The sequence below is a fragment of the Pteropus medius genome, unplaced genomic scaffold, assembly GCF_902729225.1.
Source record: "Pteropus medius unplaced genomic scaffold, Ma_sr-lr_union100, whole genome shotgun sequence".
NCBI lineage: Eukaryota > Metazoa > Chordata > Mammalia > Chiroptera > Pteropodidae > Pteropus > Pteropus medius.
Window position 1 is genome coordinate 20,997,243 of NW_024349802.1, and position 16,496 is coordinate 21,013,738.

Genomic DNA, 16,496 nt, shown 5'->3' on the forward strand with positions numbered 1-16,496 from the left:
AAAGGATGCATTTGAAAAAAATAGAGAGGATCCATTTGTATTTGTCTGGGCTGGTGTACTACCTTCTCAGAAATAGGAGTATAGCTGCACGAATCAATGTTTTTCGAAGTGCAAGTGATGCCTGTTTCGTGGACTGGGAAAACACCTTAATGGATTGCAATAAGATTTTTCCTATTTTTTAATGAATAGAATAGAAAATATCAGAGTGCATCTAATAAAGGAAGGGTGTTACTGTGCGAGACTTTTATTTCAGTGTGTGTGTGTGTGTGTGTGTGTGTGTCCTGGATCTTGAGATACAATGTCTTATGTACTCTCTGCTGAAAAAAGTTTTAGCAACTGGCCTTCACATCATGGCCTGAGGCATCCATGAAATTCCAGGCTGACATTTAGAGGTGTGGTGGATCTACTTCCTATTTCTGATAAATGTAGGAACTCTGAATGAAATCAGAGTTGGGCGGGTAGAGGGTAGGGGGGATGGACATCTCAGAAACTATCTCAGAGGCCCAGAGAGGGGAGGGACCTGCCCGAGATCACACAGCAACACTGAGACTTATGCCTTTGGAAAGAAGAACTTAACAATGCCAAGTCTTTCATTCCCTTTTTTGTTCCAACCATGAAAGACTTGGGAGACTCAGGGGAATCTGGCCAAGAGGCCACGCAGCCTGGGGGACATGACTCTGGAATGTGTTGGGGAAACAAGACGCCTTCTCCTCCAGGCCCGACAAGCCAACAGGTCTACGTGTGGCCAGAAGGGACTCTGGTTATCTGCCGCCCGCCTCTGTTTCGTTTGGTCTGTCAACTCCAGCAACAAAGTGCCCCCAACGTGTGAGGCTTGATAAAGGTGGGAAGGTAAGAGGGTGGACGTGGCAGGACATCAGGGACCAGAGCTTGAGAGAAGTCCCAGAACCTCTGCTCCTACATTTCCTCTCAAGGCTGGGAAAAGCCCGTTGGCCGCTCCTGTCCCCGTTCACAGCCTCCCCTCCCTGTGTGTTGTAGCCAGGACCCCCGACTTCTCTTGCGTGGCTGGGCCTTCTCCATCTCTCGATGGAGCAGGATAAGCTCTTGAAACTTGGATGCTGAATCAGAGGGTTTAGACTTAAAAATAAGTCTGCCCTTATTCTCCCTTTTATATTATATTTTAATGCAAAAATTAATACTACAGAGAACTTAGGAAAAAGACAAAAACACTTATAATCCTGCCACTCAAAACTATGTTGTTATTATGACATGTATATTTTCCAAAATGGGATCAGAGAATCTATCCTGTTTCACTTTTCTCACTTAGCAATGGGGCATGAGCATTTTGCTGTTGTTGTTGTTGTTGTTGTTGTTGTTGTTAATGAAGATTGTTTACATTACCAAGATATTTGATGAGGAATTAATTGCTGTTAGTTTCTAAAATTCTAGGTAGGACAATGACGTTGTGCCTATTCTTTTTTAAAAGGAGTCTGTTTTGAGATACATTCTGAGCAGTTTCTAAGTCAAATGATGTCTGGGGTTCCCTTCAAAAAAATACGGGAGAGAAAATTGGGTGAGGGTGGAGAAAAAACAGTTTGGCCATAAATTGGTCATTGTTGACACTCTCCTGACTACATTTTTAAATAAAAGGCTCGTTCAATATTTTTCTGTAATAATAGTTTTCGTCTCCACCCCAAATGCGTCTCCTCCTAGTGTCCGGGGCTCAAGGGCACTCATGCCTGAGCCCAGACCGAGCCCCCTGAAGTCCCAGGCCATACGTGGGCCTGTTTCTGATCTGTAAAATGTGCAGGGGCGACTAGATGGTCTCCGAGGGCCTTCCAGCTCTGGGCGGTTCACTGGTTTCGGAACAAGACCTGCAAGTCCATTTCTTTAGCTTCTCACTTCATCTGTACAGACTTTGTGTCACACATGCCAAATCCACAGACCTCACTTACAGCCTGTAATGTCAGAGCAGCACCCCCAGGAGCCATGATGTTGTAGCTGGAAACTGAGGTTCCAGGGTCTGGAGCCCCCAGAGCCAGGGACCTCTTCCACCAGCCTGGAGGCAGGCCAGAATAGATCACATCCTGCTCGGACACCTTCCCTTCTCTCACGTGGGGGGCGTGACATGTGTCAAAAGGTTTGGGATTGTTCGGCCCAGGTTGGAACCCAAGTCTTATAACGCAGCGTGACCTTGGGCTCAGGCTCACTGAACCCCAAAGTGATGGGGTCTGGTTTTCCTAAGTGACCTTCAGGCCTAACATTCAGGCCCCAATCTGCCATGACCACGTATTTGAAATGTCATTTCCGGCGCTTATCCTCAAGCAGCCATTATCGGAACACACACAATATATGTTTTCACGTCGAAGGAACTTGAATCGTGCCCCATCTCTTCCTTCTTATTTATTCTGGGAAGCTAGTTACCTCGCCCCTTGTATGGAAATTCGGGCAGGGCCATAAGTTTTCTGGTCATTTTAGGCAGTAGGAAGTCCTACGACCACTTGTTATCACTAAGTATAGTCTCAGGTCAGTGCCCCAGTCCTCACACCTTCAGACTGGACCGGAAGCTGAGCCTTCTCCCTGCTGCCCCTGCCCCCAGCCTGGGTTTGCTGCAGGTCTGGATGGAGCCTGTAGCTGGGAGGGGAACACATTTGGCTTCACTTTTTATCTTCTGCTTTGTGCATCTCCCCACAGAATTTGTCACATCAGGGTGACGTGGAACGTATTTCAGCCAATGAAGGTGCAAAGGAGGCCCTGGGCTCCCAGTGTTCTCTCGGGCGTTCTGTCCTTACCCCAGGTGGACTCATGAGGGGTTCCCCCAAGGGCCTACAGAGCTTTACGGGCCTGCAGAGGCCAGCAGGTAACCTGGAGTGGACCAGGTGGGGACTGTGTCAAGCTGCAGGGTGGTGCCCTGTTTTAAGGGGCCAGCAATGCTCAGTGCCAGCTGGTTGTGGCCATTTGGAAATTTGGGCTCAGAGTAGCCAAATTCTGGCGTTTTCAAGAAAAACAGGAAAATCTAAGTTATTATATGAAATTTCCCAATTTTTAAATATTTTAACTGAAAACACACTTTTAATGCTGATTGGGCCAAACTAAACCCATCTGTGGCTGGATGTGGCCTTAGTTTTCCGCTTTGGGTTAAAGGCTTTGATCAACGGTTATGTGAAAGCAAAAGCCACTGCCCCCACCCCTCGCCCACCTCCAGAGTCAGCAGAATCAATCGCCAGAGCCTGAGGATGGGGATGGCTCAGGGGCTACCCCTGCTTGGCTGTATGTGGTTTTAGACGCTCACTTAGAAGACTCTAACTTCATAGCTGGAGTAGAGCCCAGGGAGATCTGCTCCCTGCTCTTGAAAGGAGGTGAAGGTTCATGTTCACCAATATTGCAGGAAAGGAAAGAAGGCGGGCTGCATATGTGTACATGTGTGCGTGTACACGTGTTTACATGTGGGTGCATGTGCATATGTGTGTATTGGAGGGGGATGGATATGGGATGAATGGTTCCAGTAAGAGCTCAAAACTGGAATCCTGAAGTTTCAGAGTTTCTTTTATTTTCATTTAGAGAGGCAAGAAAGAAAATGAAATATTTATAAATCTAAAAAGTAATGAATTAGAACTGGTTTTCTCTCCTCAGGGTGTCCATGATATATTGTCAAGTTGTAGGGTTAAGTACAAGGTGATTTGATTTCAGTAAAAAGGAAGCACAGCAACAAATTCCAAACCGAGCGTACAGCAGGGTGTCCGCTTCTGGGTGTGAGCAAGAGGAACAGTGCAGAATGGGCCCACTCAGGCTCTCAACACTGCTTACCTCAGGAGTCAGGCGGGAGGGGTGGGTAACGTGGGCACACATCCATGTTCTGACGCTCTGCTTGTTTGGGTAAGCCTGCACTCCATCGTAATCTGAAAGTCATACAGATAGGAAAAAAATTTAAATATGTGAGCACCTACCGAGAAAACTGACTATAATTTAAACTGTAGAGCCACCTCATTTCCCCCCATAATTATTTTTGTCAGTTACACGGCTATGCATGTTCACTGTAGAAAAATCAACAAGTGCTCAAAGGTGAAAAAGGAAAAAATTGAAGTCGCGAGTATTCTATGCCACCACTGACATTCGGGTAGACATCCTTGTGACTTTCGGCTATGGGGACAGCTAACACTTCCTGCGTGCCACACCCCATGCTGGCATTTGGGAACCCTATGATGTGGGTCCTGCCTCGTCACCGTCAGGACGCGGTGATTCACGGGCCTCTTCCCCTGGAGATTCTGGGTCAAGGAGCTGAACGGGACCTGGGAATCTGGACTTAGTGGGCTCCTTGGGAAAGCTTGGGGCAGGTGCTATTCGGACCAGACTTGGTGGCAGCCAGCTGTGGTCCAACCTGCTCATCACCAGGTGGTAAGACGGAGACCCACAGGAAAGCGACTTGCCCAGGGTCACCCAGCCCACGTGGCAGAGCCCAGACTTCAGACGCCTCGCCCCCCTACCTCCCTGAGAGCTCTCCCCACTGGGCTCCTGCAGCTTTCCTCATGCCGACAGATGTTATTGTTTTCTTATGCCGCCAATTAAACAAAAAATCCTGTCAGCAGGCGACAGGCCTAATGCACCAAGGCATTAACCAGACTCGCAACCCGACCCGAGCCTGCTCCTGTGGGTAAAGCACGTTCCCTCCACAGGCCGCCCTTGTGGGCCGTCTTCCAATAAAGGCCCCACCGAGGCACCATCACCCGCGTGGTGGGCACCCTAACCCCTGCAGAGGCCTGTGGGAGCAGGAGCTGGTCGGCCTGTCACCATGGCAATCCTGCAGCAGCCTTTAGGTCTACAGAGATAGCCTTTCCTGGACACCTGGAAGATCAGAGCTGGAGAAACTGAGGCCCAGAGAGGTGAAGGGCCCACCCGAAGTGACCCATCGGCTGGGGACAGAACCTCCTGCCAGCTTCGTTTCAGCTTCGGGCTGTGAAGGGAAAGGAGGAGGTTGGCAACCCCGGGCAGAGGTTCTCTGGGAACAGGGCCTGCAGGAAATGGGACCACTGCTAACATCGGGGCTGGAGCCCTTCCTGCATTCCTGCTCCTTGTCCTGGGCACAGAGGCACTGGGGTGTGAGGGGAAGCTGTGGCTTCCCCAGTCCTCCTATTGCCACCTCCCAGAGTCCTGCTTGGGGCCAGGCCCCTGAGTGGGGAGACACAGACTGGCATCAGGCCTGGGGAAGCCTTAGGGAGCAAGTGACGACAAAGCAAGGGCCATTGGGTGGAGAGATTCAGGCTCCACATGCAGAAATGAAGTCTGTCATTCTGGCCGAGGAAACCTGACAGGATCTGGCCCCCTGCTTGCCCCTCACACCTCGTTTCATACGCCGCTCCCCACATTCCAGCACCGCTCTCATTTCCCCAAACACACTATGCTCCTTTGCACCCCACGGCCTTTGCCTTCGCTGTTCCCGATGCCTGCAATGCATCCCCCCACTCAAACTTGGCTTTTTCTTATTACTCATATTTCAGCTAAAATATCGCTTCCTCAGAGAGGCCGTCCCGGCCTACTCTGTCTACAGGTGCTATCCTGCTGTTCTGTCGCATGGGCTTATTTTTTTAATTCTGCTTTTATTGGCCTCTGTCTGTCCCTGCTTTCTAGAATGTAAGCTCCATGGGAAGAGGTATCTTGTGCACCCCTCATCTCCAGTTACGAATATAGTAGTTCTCAATAAATATTTATTAACTGAGTGAGGAAATGAAAGAATGACCTAGTGTGTAGTGAGCTATCTGACAACTGTGGGATGAGAGTGGAGGCTGATTGTTTACCTGTGGGTAATGTCGTAGGTGTAGCATGCCTCAGTCATTAAGAGAAATTAAAATTTGCTTTGGTACTTTATCGCTGTGTGACCCAGGGGAGATTACTATACTTCTCTGAGCCTCACTTTATATGTCAAATGAGGGCATTAGTAGTACCTAATGCATAAGGCAGCAGTGATGATTAAATGAGATGCTGGGATAAAGAATTCAGCCAGGGCCTGGCAGATAGTGAGTGCTTCATCGTCACTTCATTGGGAGGCCTGGTATAATACGCAGCTTGAAGATCTATTCTGACTGTAAGGCCCTCTGACTCTTTGACACGTAAACTTTTGGAGGTGACACATGCACTTGCTTAAGTATCCTCAGCTCTGTCCTCCCAAGCACTGTCTGCACTAAGTGCCTTCTCTGTGTGGTTCCTGAGCCCCGAGCCTCTGGGACTATGGATGACCACGTTGCTGGCAGTGTGAAGGGGGAGACAGAACACACTCGGGCCTGGTTCTCAAGGGTGTGTCACTCAAGTGTCTGTGGGAAGCAGAAGGGAAAGTGTTGCATGTCTGCTAGAATCATCAGGGAAGACTTCCCAGAGGAGGTGGGACTCGAACTGGACCTGACCGAATATGCAGGGATGGAAAAGAGGGAAAGGAGGAAGGAGGGACGGCAGGCAGGAAGAATGACATGAGTGAGGCCTGGAAGAAGGGATGCATTTTTCATTCACCCATGTGTTGATCGAGCGTTTGATGTACAGTAGGCCCTGACTGGGCCTGTGTTGGATGAGACTCCCAGTCACAAGGAGCATCCAGCCTAGTAATGAGACAGACAGACAGACAAGCAGACAAATACAGAACGAAAAGGGAAATGCGATGCACAAGGCCTCTCTGGGGTGTAACTGAGTCTACCAGAAGTCAGGGAAAGTGAAACTGAGCCCCCAAGGCAAAGGGGAACGGGACAAAGGCTCTACACAGAGGGATCAGGGTGTGCAGAGACCAACAGCAAGAAACAGAGCTTTGAGTTCAGAGACTTTAAATGTGTTCGTGAGGCTGGAGCTTAGTAGCCAAAAGGGAGTGTGTGTGTGTGTGTGTGTGTGTTTGTGCGGTGAGTGGGGCAGGAGCCAGGTCATGAAGGGCTTTGAACTTTAGTCCTGAGAGTGGCGGGGAGCCACTGAAGTTTGCAGGAGGGACTGTGCACCTCAGAGTTGCATTTGCAGAAAGGTCGCTCTGCCTTGTGGAGGGAGGAGGACGCCAGGTGTGGGAGACCCCGGAGGGAGTCAGGTTAGGTGGGATCTGGTCAAGGCGAGTGACAAAGAGGACAGGAAGGAGTAGAGTCCCACAGGAGGCCTTCATGGGACTGGGTGGGATGGGGGTGAGTGGGGAGCAATGAGAGGGAGGGAGGCAGGTGGATTACAAAGCAAGAGTGGCTCTAAAATTTTGGCTCTGAGATGCTTAGAAGGCTACATTTCTCAGGGCCCCGGGGTGGGATACCACTGGTGGGGAACCTTATAAATGATTGGGCTGGGTAATGAGTTCATCGGCCTATTATTTTTTAAGAGCTATACATTTGTAAGGTTTAAAAGTCAGGCCATTTTTTAAAGTACAAAATAGACAGCAAACTCCCAACACCCAGCCCCTTAGACTCTTCATTGCCTTCCCTAGGGGCAGCCATGGTTGTCAATGTCCCATGAATCTTTATGGAGGTATGTGTGCGCGTGTGCGTGTGTGTGCGCATGCGCTTAAGTATATGGGCTATCCATCGTATTTTTTAAACACAAGAAATAAGTTCATTTTTTTATTTTACGTTTTACAGCATATAATAATAGCAATGACTAACTCGTATATAGCACTTACTCTGCTCCAGGCGAGCTGAAATGCAAATAGAAATCTGCCTAAATCGGAAGGCGTTAACCACGCCCCGTCCTGCCGCCTCTGGGGCCCCAGACACACACCACAGCAAAGCGATTGCGTTTGACGGGTACAAAATGAGCATGTGTTGTGTTAATAGTTATGACTGTATTTTAATGTATAAGGGAAGAAATGAAACAAGGATAACGAGGAAGTCTGCAGTGTCCTGTGGTTGATTCATGGAAGTTGTGGCTCCTTGACTAAAGCTGAGTTGGTTTGGGGCTTGCCCCTGGCTGTCTCTGAGCAGAAAGTAACTGGAAACTCTCCTCTCTAATCCCATCCCCACTGCTGTCCCCAGGTCACTGTGGGTAAGTCTCTCCATCTCCTTGCATCTCTGCTTCCTCCTCCACTGCTAAGACCTAGCCTCCAGGGGAATTCTGATTAGAATCAAAACATCATTGAGCATCATGGAGTCTTAGCTGCCATCAATTGCAAGCCTGTCCTTGTACGGACAGGGACACTGAGGCCCCAAGAGGGGAAAGGTCTGGCTTAAGGCCACACAGCAAGTTCCGCAGTCCAGCCTGCCGGAAACCCCGTGTGGCAATCACAGCACGCTAATCCCGTTTGGAAAAGCTGAGGAGACCTTCCTCCTAAACTCAATTATTAAGGGATGGAAGACAGCGTCTATGCAAAAAAAAAAGAGAATAAAAATACATGTTCAAACAGTACAAAAGAATAAAAAGTGAAAAGCAAATCTTCAACAGTAAATCTCCCTCCCGCCCCTGCCTGATAGTCTCTGCCTGTGCAGGGACAACTGCTAGATTCGTGGTTTCTTGAATATCTTCCTAACGGTATCTGTGCATACAGAGGTAGATGTGTGTGTGTGGGTGTGGGTGTGGGTGTGTGTCCTTAACAAAGAATGTGGGAGAGTTTCAGTTTGGGATGATGAGAAAGTCCTGGAGAAGGATCGTGGTGACGGTCGCACAACTCCGTGAACTGCGTGACAACATGCCGCTGAATTATACACTTAAAAATGATTAGAATGGTAAATTTTAGGTTATGTGTATTTTACCACAATTTTAAAAATATTCTTTTCCATAATTTTCTCCATCTTTTTCAACTCACCGTGTATCGAAGAGATCCTTCCACCTTCACTCCATGAGGTGATTGGTTCTCAGAAAGACATTTCCCCAAACACCCTTCGCCGTAGGGTTTCTGGTTAGAGTTGGCCAGAAGAGGAATTTGTGGAGATTTGGAAGGTGGAAGTGCAGCAGCAGCTGCCCCTCTCTCAAGGTTAAACCTCTCAAGGTCGTGGCGGTCAGATGCCCTGATGGACAGACGCAGAGGTGGCGGCAGGTTCCAGCCTCTCCTCAGCCTCAGTCTCTACCTCTGACTCCTCTTGCCAGCCAATGGCCCTGATGGCCCCGATGACCCCGGTAACTGACAGGGGCCCAAACCCAGCACCCCGGATATCGAGGGCAGGCAGACCCTAGAGATATGGCCGCCAAGCACAGCTTCCCAGGGTGGCCCCTTCGCCGGTCCCTCAGGTCGACTGGGCTCCTCTGCTCCTCCTTTCTCCCCCCGAATCCCCATCCCCCTGGCTGGGTAAGGATGTGAGCCCTGTAACCAAGCCCCTATTCCAGAAATCACAGTGGTTTTTTCTCCCTGAGGGAATCCTGACGATTTCACCCACACTCTGCCTCAACCTTTAGAGAAAAAAATTGTGGTAAGATACACGTAACATAAAATTTACCCTCTTAGCCGTTTTTAAGTGTACAGTTCACTAGTGTTAAGTACATTCACATTGCTGTGCAACCCATCTCCAGAACTCTTTTCATCTGGCAAAACTGAAACTCCGTACCCATGAAACGCTAACTCCCATCCCCCGCGCCCTGCAAGCCCTGAAACCACCATTCTGCTTTCCGTGTCTACGACTCTGACCACGCTAGGGCCCTCATATGAGTGGAGTCATATAGTGTCTGTAGCTTTGTGACTGGCTTATTTCACTTAGCATGATGTTCTCAGAGTTCATCCATGCCGTAGCATGTGTCAGAATGTCCATGCTTTTTAAGGCTGAGTAATATTCCATTGTGTGTGTATGTATCCCATTTTGCTATCCATCCATCCGTTGGTGGACACTCGGGTTGCTTACACCTCTGGGCTGTTGTGAGTAGTGCCACTGCAGTAACCTTCCTAATGATTGCTTAGCGCTCCCTTGGGGTAGAGTGGCAAGGTTATGAGCACAGGCTTTGGAGCTAGAGGGACCCAGGTTTGAATCCTGCCTCCACCCCGAGGACACACTGTGGGACCTTGGACACATAGGAAGTGTTCAGTGAAGATTCAGTGAAGCACTATCACACTCATGGCCATCTCTGGGAGAGGTTCTCCTCTTACAACTTTAGCCATACGTCACCCATTGGGTCATCTCACTCTCAGCAGCCCTAGGACTTCCCACTATCTCCTAGGCCTGGTGCTCTGGGCCACCCCAATCTGTCTCCGCCTCTGTCAGCCTTCTCATTCACGCCGAACCACACTGGGCCATGGAACAGACTCTTCCCCTCATTCGGCCCTTGGCACAGACTGCTGCGTGCGTGCGCATGTGTGTGTGTGTGTGTGTGTGTGTCTGTGTGTGTGCCCTCCGTACTGAGGGCCCTTTGGGGCCAGGTCACCTGTGGAGTCACTTGCCCCCAGAAGGGATCATTTGAAGGTATCGGGCTGGGTGGCAGCTCTGGCTTCAAGCCTCAGGAGCCTCCAGCTGCAAAAGCAGAATTTTCTCATTGTGGCTGTTCTCTCGTGTGCTTTTTCAACTTCTTGGGTTCAGAGCACTGAGAGTCAACACCCCCAGGCTTTTATCTCACTCTGCACCAGCCCATTCTATGGATTCGACATATGCATTCTGTCTTTGGGCCTCCTTTCCTCTCTGTAAAATGCAGGAGTTCACTGGACGGTCTCAAAATGCTCCCCCAGAACACCTCGGCTCTGATTTTCATCTGGCTCCTTCAGGCAACGTTCATTTACCTCGAACCATCATCCATCATCCAATGACTATATTTTTCATCTTTATTAGTGTTTCTTCTCGTTTCAATGTGTCGTGCTCGCACATGGCGAAATTTTCAGTGGACTTGGAAAGTGAACACCCCTTTCGTCACATCCCCTAGATCGGTGGTTTTCAACCAGAGGGAGTAAAGGTGGGCGCCTCCCAGAGGACATTTGAGGATGCCTGGAGACACTTTTGGTTGTCCTGGCTTGGGGAAGCAGTGCTATTACTGGCATCTAATGAATAGAGGCCAGGGATGCTGCTCAACATCCTATAATACACAGGACAGCCTCCCACAATAAAGAATGAGCCAGCCTGTAATGTCTGAGGTTGAGAAACCCCATTCCAGATATTAATTTGTTAATATTTGCATATATATTTTTCCAGAAATGCCTTATGAACATACAGACATAAATGTGTGTATTTTTAAAACTGACATGGGCACTAATTGCAGTTTGCTTTGTTCTTTTAATAATATCGGCAGTGACATTTCAAGCAATTAAGAGGCTACCACTAGAATCAGACTGCCTAGATCTGAACCACTTACTAGCCATATGACCTCAGTTTCTTTGTCTGTAAAGTGGGGAATAATAATACCTACTTCACAGTGTTAGCACACTGTTAGTTGTTTATTATTATTTGTTTTCCTTTGTATTTGTGAGCATAGAGGGAAAGGTACCCCTGGGCCTGGTGCCCAGATGAGGAAACTAAGGTTCAGGGTCAGGCAGTGATTTGACTCAGGCTGCCCAGTAAGTCAGTGGCAGGGATAGACTGGGACCTAGTGCTGGCCCAGTGCATATAAAAGCATATAAAAGTATATGCTTTTGTTTGTTTCTTTGTTTGCTTTAGCCCGTTTTGTTTTGGTGGAGGTAAAGACAAGTCTAGAAGAAGAGAGGACACTAGCCCCGTGCTATGAGGCAGCAGAAAGAGTTTGCTACCAGCCCTCTACGCCCCAGTTGCCCTGAGTTCCTCACCTCCTCACCCCACCTCCCCGGCAGGCTGGCCTGGCTCTCCACTAGGCTGTGAGCAGACCCTGCCTTATCTCCAGACGCTTGTTATCTGCACACCCATCTGTGGACAAATGGCCAGCTGGCTGGCTCCTGGTCACCCCCGCCTGGAGGGGGCCCTCCTCTCAGTCCTGTGTCTGGCAATTTGGGCTGGAGCCCACGGTGGGGGGTCTCCCAGTGGAGGAGGCCCACCCCAGCCCCACCTCTGGGGCCTTCAACCCCAGAATCATGCCGCTCGGACATGCCATTTACAGGACGCACCGCCAGGCCAGGCAGCCCCGCCGTCCCGTCCCCCTCTGCTCACTCGGTTTGGCAGCAGGCCTTGCAACGTGGGTGAGGGCTGGAGTTGTTGTTCCCATTGAGCAGATGGGGAAACTGAGGCTCAGAGAGAGGATGTCAATGGTCTCAGGACACATAGCAAGGCAGTGGCATTGCTGGGAGCAGGACAGGCCTCCTGGCTTCTCTCCCAGACCCTGAAAAGGCAAGTCCACAGCCCCGTGTTCCAGCCCCACACTGCCACGGAAGCCCGGTGGCTGGGACACCGTCTCTTCCCTTCTTTGGGCCTTAGTTTCCCCCATTTCTCAAACGAATAAAAGTGAGGGAGAGGCAGAGGCCTGCTCTTAGCTCCCAGGAGAGCGGTAGGTGCAGTGTGGGGTCGGCTGAAAAAGCACGGAGGCTCTGGGTTCACCCCGCCTGGTTCCAAGTCCCACCTTCCCCACTGACTCTCAGCAGGATTTTAGGCAATTGCTTGACCTCCCTCTCTGTGTCTAGGTTTCCCTTTATGAAAAAATGGGAAAATAAGAGTCCTTGTCCCACAGGACTGTTGTGGGGATTAAATGAGCTAATCTAAAGCACTTGGCACATAATGAATACTCGTAAGTAAGTGTGAGTTACTATTACTTTTATTGGTAGTATAGTAGGAGAGTATAGCACTAGTGCTCGGTAGACTGTGTGACCTTGGGCAACTGACTTAACATGTCTGAGTCTTTCTTTTCTCACCTGTAAAATGGGGCAGTGTGTCTTTGAGGCTCTGGAGAGGGACTTGGCACGGAGCATGGCCCAAGAGCCAGAGTGAGGCAGGAGGCTGCCAGGGACCTGCAGCGAGGGGTATCTGCGTGGAAGATGGAGACAGCCTGTGGGCCTTTGTTTACAGAGCCCATCTCTCCTCTGATGGATGCGGCCGGCAGAAGTCTGTTTGTAAGTTTCTCTTGGGAACATGAATCAAGGTCTGTTTGGAGAACACGTGTACTTCCCTGTCAAACAGTCCACCCATGCGGGGGTGGCAGAGCCCCAGGGAGCAGACAGCAGAGTGTGTCCCAGATTGTCCCCAGGGACAGAGCATAGGCCAGAAGACTGAGCCCCCTGGCCAGGCTTGGGACGAACAGCCTAGGCTCTGTGACCTCAGAGACAGACACCCTCCCTGGCCTCAAGGAGCTCTCTGGAAAGGAAGATAAGACCTAGACTCCACCAGAAAATTGAGAGGGAGAGATAAAGACGCATCTGCTTCTACTCGTCCCCTCTGATCTCCCACAGCAGCACAGCACCAGAGTGATCCTTAACGTGTAAATCTCATCAGCTCTCTCCTGCTCATAGCCTTCCAGTGGCTTCCTTGGCAGTTGAGTTTCTTAAAAATGGCCTCTGGAGTCCCATGGGGTCTCAGCCCTGACTGCCACTCAGACCCCAGCACCTGGCAACTCCAGCTCCACAAGTAAGCCAACTGCATGCCTGTCCCAGCCCTTCCCACTCAACTCCTGTGTGCCCCTGACAGCCTCCCCAGAGGCCTCCCCGACCACCCTGATAGTCTTTCCTTGATGGCCCCTATATGTACATGTATAACTGTGTTTCCGCCATACAATCGTGAGCTCCAAAGGGGTGGGGACAGCATCTGTGCATCTGTTTTATACACGAGCACATCCCCAGCCCTGGCACGAAAGACTCTGAACAAGTATTTTTTTAGTGAATGAATGATTGCCCATGAAAAGTACTGATCTCAGAAGGCAGTCAGTAGGGGCAATCAAAGACGATTTCCTGGGGAAATGGCATCAAAGTCAGGTCTTGACGAGGAGGATTTTGACTGGAAGAGATGAGACAAGTAGTAGGGCAGAACTTAGGCTGTGGGGCAGGCTCTGGGCTGAGGGCAGCTTGAGGAAAGGTGGCACCACGAGGTAGTGAGCCCAAGGGCTGCAGTTCAGCCACCTTGGCCAGGTCACTTCAACCCTCCAAATCTCAGTTTTTCCATCTGAAAAATGGGGGCAATGATACCTACTGCACAGAGCATATGAGAAGTAAAGGGGGTGACATGTGGAAAGTCCTTAGAGTTCAATAAATGTTGTCATGATTACTGATTTTCACTTCACCACCATTCCAATCTGAAGGAGGAGGTATTACTGTCTGCATTTTTTTCCTGTAAAAAATTAATTCGATTTATTTTTAATGCTCATTTATCTTAAATGTTGAAACAATCTCAAATTTATAGGAAAGTGGCCAGTAAAGCACACAAGTTTTTTCCCCCTTAACTACTTGAGAGCACATTGCTGAAATGATGGCCCATCTCACCTGGACACTTCTGTGTTTTATTTCCAACACACATGGATCATCTCCTAAAAACCGTAACACAGCCATCGCCATCAGAGAATTAACGTTGACGCTTTCCTACTGCAGAATCCTCAGATACCCTCCAAAATTCTGCACTGGGTTAGAATTGTGTGTGGTGTTAAGTAGTTACATTTTCTTGGTCTCAACCCTTTTGAAGATGACTGGCCAATTATTTTGTAGCACGTCCCTTAGCTGGGTTTCGTCTGATGACTAGATTCAGGTTATGCATGTTCGGCAGGAATGCCACAGAAGTGATGCTGTTTCTTCTGTCTGCATCTTTTGAAAGTAAGGAATCTGAGGAGGTGGGAAAAGGGGAAGGTCTCCGAGTAGGAAATAGTGAGGTGGGAAAGTATGCGACGTAACTCTTAAGTCCTTTCTGCTGCATGAACGTCCTCATTCACTAGGTGTGTTTTGAACCTGAGCTTGGCCAGAAGCCTCTTGGCATAAGGTAAGAGACAGGAAGAGGGTCGGGGCCATCTTAGAAGTGGTGAGATGGGCATCTCTCCCCTTTTCACTCTCCCCAGGGGAGGAGGGTGCTGGGCTCCCAGCTTCCTCTAGGTGGCGCACTTTCCTCTGGGGAAAGGTGGGAACCCCAGGTGAATTCATCCCAAGGAAAAGAGGGATGATTTTAGAGGGGCTGAGCCTTGCATATCCGGGTAGGGTCCCTTAGGAGTCAACATCACACTCTCTTGTACCCCCTAGAGGAGAGACCAGTATTCACTCATCATTTATTCATTCAGTTATCAAAACAAGTATTTGTCTGCTGATAGCTAAGTCTCTTGCCAACTGAAGGTCACAGTACAAAGCAGGCGAGGGCCAAGTCATTAGATTTGGAGCTCAAGAGACCTAGGTATGAGCCCAGGTTTTACCCCTGACTTACTGTGAGACTATGAGCACCTTTCTGGGTTCCAACAGTTAAAAAAAAATGAGGTGTCGGCTTGGCTAGATTAGGGTCCTGTTTCATCACCCAACCCCCACATGCCAATCCCCCATCTGTAAATCTGACTTCTCCAGATTCCTCCCCTCTCCCATAAGAAAGCAACTATGGCATGGGATTTAAGTCCTTCACAAGCAAGTGAAAATGAAGCTTGAAAGAGCCTGGGGTATTTGCATGGTTGGAGAGAAGCTGGCAACACAGAGAAATGTCTAGCCCCTGAAAGGGGATTGGGGGGAGGGAGCTGGAAGGCTTCTATTTAACCTCACCGCACCCCCAGAGCAAAACAGTACCTTGGCCTCCATTCTTCAAGTGCTGTCTGATGCTTGCTTACCAGAGTGTTTCACCTACTTAAAAACTACAGCCAGAGATGTCCAGGGACTGTCTGCTTTCAGGGTCTCCCTCAGCCACAAACTGGACCCCCTAGGGCAAATGACTCACCTTACCGTGCCTCAGTTTATTCATCTGTAAACCGGGGGCCAACAGCGCTTTTTTCATAGGAAGGTGGTAGGCACACTCCTGATTAAAATGCTTCCGTGTGCTTCTGCTCCTAAGAGTAAGACAGATACCAGGAAGGCTTGGGGAGGCTCAGCACCCTGATCGAGAGGAAAAGCTTGTGGGGGGAAGGCAGCCCACCAGGTAGTCATCATAGATAAGGGGCCCTTTGGTGCTTTCTGCATCACCTACACTAACAACCCTTCAGCCACGGACAGCAGCTTGCAATGTCCAAAGCTCTCCCATATCCATGACCTCATGTGACCCTCATCTTCTATCTTGATGGGTGGAGAAACTGAGATTTGGAAGGGGAGGTGTGACTTGCCCAAGATCACATATCCAGCTAGCAGCAGAGTTGAGCTGTAGAGAAGAGAATCAGGCAGTCCTGGGTTTGAGTTCTGACACTGCCAGTCCAAGCTGCGTGACCTTAGGCAAATCACTTCACCTCTCTGGGCCTCAATTTCTTCACTTAACTAGTGATAATGGTTTCGAGGGTTAAATAAAATAGAGTGATATACCTGGTGCCATTCTGGTTTGCGTCATTTTCAGAGCAAGAACACACCTTTCTTGATTCTCAGTAACCGTATTTGAGGAGTGGGGTTTCCTCTTTTTCTCATCCTTCTTCTTGTCTTACTGATATTTTTCCTGGCTCCTTCCTCCTCCCCCATCATCTCATATCACAGTCCATGCCCAATGTCTTCCTGGCTCAGCTCTAAGCACCATGAGGTGAGGCATCGCGGTGCCTCTGTCTGTCCGCTCAGGCTGCTCTACCAAAGTACCATGGACTGGGTGGCTTATAGAACACAGACTTGTATTTTCGAGGTTCTGGAGACCAGACATCTGAGATCAGGG